This window comes from Corvus brachyrhynchos, unplaced genomic scaffold, assembly GCF_000691975.1.
Source record: "Corvus brachyrhynchos isolate BGI_N302 unplaced genomic scaffold, ASM69197v1 scaffold60, whole genome shotgun sequence".
Classification (NCBI taxonomy): domain Eukaryota; kingdom Metazoa; phylum Chordata; class Aves; order Passeriformes; family Corvidae; genus Corvus; species Corvus brachyrhynchos.
Window position 1 is genome coordinate 6,977,256 of NW_008236767.1, and position 5,322 is coordinate 6,982,577.

The window sequence follows — 5,322 nt, forward strand, 5'->3', positions numbered from 1 at the left end:
TCGGTCCGCTGCTTGGGTTGGGCCGGCCTCAGGCTGCCGATGTGGCCGCGGGCAGGTCCCTTGAGGTACCTCTGTGAGACCCTCGGGCCGATTTCCGCGGCCGTTTGGTAAAGTTGGGGTCAGGCGACCCCTCTGCCCTGGCAGCCCTCTGAGGTTGATCTGGGTCGAGCTGCCAGCAGAGCCCGTTGTCTCCAGTCCCAGCAGAGTGGAAGCCGTCGCCCAGGGTCTGTGGTGGCACAAATACGCTGTGATCCGTGAGCACGTCCCAGAAAACAGGAAACAAGTTGAAACTAAAGCGCACCCGTGAAATACCTCGTCATCTGGGGGTCTACCCCATTAGATCATGGTGCTCGGGCCTGGCCGCACAAGGTGACACCAGGCACAGGATGGAGGAGGGACATTTGAGGAGATGGGCTAACTGAGAGGGGAGGAAGGAAGGACGAGAGAATGGGGTAGGGAAAATGAAGAGGAACTCAATTAGCAGCAAACAAGGATGCTGACAAAAGAAAATTGGGAATCCAGTGGGATGCAGGAGAGGGATTGATGAGCAAAACAAGGTTTAACAGGCAAAAACAATGAAAGAAAGAGTGACTTCAAGACACCATGAAAAATCCCACTGGGTTAATCAGGACAGAAAGGATGGAAGAAAAAGGACACAGGAAGAAGGACTCTATGCTGAGCTTAGATAATGCCCAACAGAGGAATTGTGTTATGAAAAGAAAGGAATGCCTTTCCCTCTTTAAATAAAAACAAATTACTGAGTGCCGCACAAATAAGCTGAGATGATGATGATTAACAGGAATGGTTACTCTTATCAATACTCATGAACATTTCCATCACAAACCAGTTGGAATCTAAGATTTGTAATGCACGTTGTCACACAAAACCGTCTTCTCATCACTGAAAAAAAAAATCCACTGTAGAGGTTTTAAGGGGACTCAGTATTGAGGGAGAGCAAATCACAAATTTCAGGTGAAGAAATCACTGTTTGTGTGAGGATATGCATATGTATACACAGAGATATATAATCTACACCTCAGATATTTTGATATTTTAGAGTCCTTCAAGATAGTGTTAAGTCATGACTTTCTTCCATGTCTAACAACCTGCTTTCGTTAAAGCTTAATTATCTGGAAAAACGTACATAATTAATGTAAATGAAACTCTAGAGAAAACAGGTTTGAAGCAATATTCCTATTTCAAGATTATTTGATCAAACACATCTCTGAAGATTCTTGGTTGTCAGTTCAACAGAATTTAAGTTTGATGGCAATAAATGTTTTTCTTAAACATGCAATTACAAAAGGATCTCAGTTGCTTTGTTTTTAATAATGTTTGAAACCCTTCTGGCCTTGGAGAAAAGCTTGAAAACATGACCTAGAAAAAGCTCCAGAAAGCAAAGGAAAAGACATTAACATATTTAAAAAAAAAAGAAAAGAAAAAAAACCTCATGATTTTTTGGCATCTGACTCATTATTTTGCATGTTTGGGATTAGACATTTTGAAAGTTAAAAAATCCTAAAAAAGACTTTCTTTTGCAAGAGATGTACTTGACGCCTGACAGATATATCACTGCTGCAAATGGCTGATATGTGGACCATAATTTGACAAAGTGAATGGAAGACAGATTGCAAGTTCCATATTGAAAAGCTGCTGTTGAGAAACTTGTTATTCATGGACAGTGGATTAGTTTTCAGCCTGTTGTGGAGAGAGGTGGTAGAGATATAGCAATTTGAGATGAGTTGATCTAGGCAACCAGTGTGCAGGCACATACAAGTGTATGCAGGTACAGAAATGCTAATGCAGAGCTGGCGATGTCAACACCAGAATGACTAGAATGTCTGATAATAAAAAGTAAGAGAATTAGCTTTTTATTTATGTGAAATATTACTGACTATTACCTTAGAAAGGGCTTCAGGTTCCTTGGAGTCTGTAGGAGTTTACAACAGTACCATTTGCTTTGCACAGCTCTTCAAGTTATTTTCAGTACTTAATGATGCAGGCCCTGAGAGTTATAAAATTTTTGCTGCTACTTACAGAGATGATTTAATCATCAAGATGGTAAAACACCTGAGATTTGTGGCAGTTATCTGTACAGTTTGTAAAAATTAAAGAGCTATATATATTAATCTGTTAAGCATTCTTTTGTTTTGTAGGGAACATTTTCTCTAGGGTTTTCAGAATAATGCATTTGTGGGGACTGGAACTGAAAATGTTAATAATATTGTAGGCTTTGCCTTTATGGTCTGAGAAAGCAAGGCCTTTTGCAAGATAATTCAATGGGATGTCAAACTTGGCCACTTTAGTTCATGGAAGGGCATTTTCTAGAAAAAAATTTGAAACAGATTTAAAAGAATAAATCAGTTTTTAGAAGCTTAAAAGGTAGGAACATTTGTTCAGAAGGGCACCAAGTTTTTAAAGCCATTCAACATTCAAGTGAATGTCTCCAAAATAGTCTTGAAAGAGGTTGCTATACCAGCATATGAGAAGTGTCATTGCTTTTCTCATATAAATAGGAACAAATACCTTGAGGAAGATGATCTGTATCTGCCAATATTAAAAAAGTTATTCTTTTAAATGCTGTCTGCTGGAGTTAGACTGTGCAGTGTAAATACTCTCCATGAAATGGAGAACTCGTATGGCATTCCTTGCCAAACAGCATTGTGGACACAAGAGGTTTACACAGAAGACTGGAGACCTAAGGAGGTTCTTAGATAGAGAAACCATAAATGGATCAGTAAGTCCTCTGGGCTGAAAATAGCTGGAGGTAGAGACATGAGGGTAGGGAATGGTGGGAAGTATTGTACATGTTTGCCCTCAGTTCGGGCTGTCACGTCTAGAGCCATCGCTGGAGGCACAGTACTGGTAGGGCAGACCCTCGGTCTGAACCAGTCCAGCCATTTGCACATTCTCATTTGAGTCTCTGCAGTGGTCAGATGAACAGAATTAAATGAAACAAGTAACTATGTCTGATATGACAGGTTATTTTCTTGTGTACTCTACTGTCTGACCCAGCTGGTCTGTCTAGTGTGGTGGGGGGCCATCAGCAGACATAACTCATGTTCTCAGCCAAAGAGAAATAAAGTATCTTAGTTTCCAAAAGACTAGTCCAACATCTTTTTGTTTAAATCTCACACATATATACCCAGGTTTATTTGGGAGCACTAGATATTTGATCATCTATTATAAAGAGCAGACTTCCTGATTTTCCTAGAAAGAAGGAAATGTGAGACTGTGATGATGGCTTAGTGTTTATTATACATAGGCTAGGCACCACAATAATCTTTTCATGAGGCTGGCTCTTCTTTAAAGAAATTTTTTCTCCTGCGTATTTTTAAAAAGAATTGGATCGGAAAATCATTTTGCCTCTTGCTTTGTGTGCTGTACTTTGGTAGCCAGGAGGTACAGATAAGCTAAAAGGGGACCAATGCTGTTTACCTTTCATAACAAAGGTCAGTGCTCATCAATTTCTAGATAGTAGTTAATTAAATAATAATGGGATGAAGGGTCTGTCGCTTTTGTGTGGATGTCCTGTTTCATGTTCTTAAACTGGATATGACACTTGGATCTGGGAAGATGCAAACGATAATGATATTAAGATTGCAGAATATTTTAAACAATGTAATTAATCTGGTCATTTCATCAGAATGAACTCAAATCCTTTAAGAAATTGATTCATTTTAAGTGTTGACATTCTGTGTGTGCATTTATACGTCAGCATAAATCAATGTGAAAAAGAAAGATCTTCAAATGGTATAAAAGCTTAATAGGGGTAATATATATTTCAGAGTATTTAAACAGTTTGTAAGGATACCTAATAGTGTGTCAAACAAAGTGCTAGCTGTTTTATTATTTTAGCCATTGCTCCTGTCCTGTTTAATTTGTTTGTGGTAAAAATGATGGGCCCCAAATTATCACACTTGTATGAAAATAAATTTTTCTCTATAAGGAAGTACAGATTACTTCTAACAGTTAAAGAAAGCCCCTGGTGTCCCTTTGCTACAAAGCAGAGAGTAAACCTGAGCATTGCCATATCTTCTCAGTTCAAACAAATGATACACAGCCAATTTAACACCTAGAGGAGGAATTGACACATGGGTTGAAGCTGAACTCTTTTGCATCTCGGAAAAGGTTCTTACAACTCATCTGCCATTGCCCACAGTAGGAATTAAGCACAAAATATCTCAGAGAATCAAGAACTTAAATAACCATGAGAGAAATATAAAAATGTAAAATTCACCTTGCATATTTGCAGCTTTGATCCATTCCCATATGTTTCAAAGACACTGCCAGCTGGTTCAATTCAAGTTACCAAATTAAATGTGGCCTTGCAGACATAGGAAAGGTAGCTTGGTCTCAAAAGAAAACATTTTACTGGGCTTTAGATTATTTCTCATGGTCAGAGAAACAAAGGGAAACATGAAGTTCCTTTTATTCTCTTCCTTTATCTCCTATCCTATCAAGGATTTTATATGAGATACACTGTCCACATGGTATGCAGGAAGGCTCAAAAATACATCACAATGTGATGTATGCTAGCTCTCAGTTGCGAGATATACCCAAGTGCTTAGGTTGCCAATTTTCCACTCTTCCACTTATCTTGTTAAATCAATCATGAAACATCCAGAAGTATAAGGGATCAGGAATTTTGGTTTCATGCTGTTTTTTTTCTGAAGTGTGCTGGAGGCCTGTACTGGAACTTCAGAAACTTAGACTTTTTAAAGGAAAGTTGTGTTTTCCACAATTTATTTTGCAGTTTAAAAAGCTGTCTAAACGCATTTTGGTTTCTCCTCCAAAAATTGAGGATTCATATAAGTTGTATAAATGTTATCTGGAGACTGCATCATCTACAGATGTCTTGAGAACGAATCTGTGTTAATGGTTGATACCATTAAAAATAAGCATCTGTATTTGCAGGTGGTTTATAAATGTACCTATGAATGTGTCTGCTGAATAGTCAGGAGAAAGAAAAGACAGAACAAGAGGACTGGTCACAAGCAGAGACAGGAATAGTCTATCACCAGTTTATCCATAGCATTCAACAGGGAATTCTCATCTGCAAGACAGATACCAAGCAGGGGATTAATCAGTTTTCAATTCAGAACAATGATGTCATCATTCTCCTATTTGATAAACCCCCAAATAGAGCTGAATTGCCCCTGCAAGAGCTCCCCAGACATGGGAGATCATTATGGGTTTACTTGAAACCTCTTCTTTTCTGTTTCAGATATCTTTTGCTAGAGAAAGTTTTCATTGTCGTTTATATTCACAAGGTCTCTGTGAAGAGAGGGATGTTTCTCAAATCTCCAGGCAAGGTAGGTG

General features: G+C 38.6%; 1 long non-coding RNA gene across 6 annotated transcripts in view; it reads left to right on the plus strand.

The window, feature by feature from the left end:
* Window positions 1–5,322, plus strand: part of LOC108444994 — a 118,181-nt gene that overhangs the window by 705 nt on the left and 112,154 nt on the right. The gene's annotated exons all lie outside the window — the stretch shown is intronic.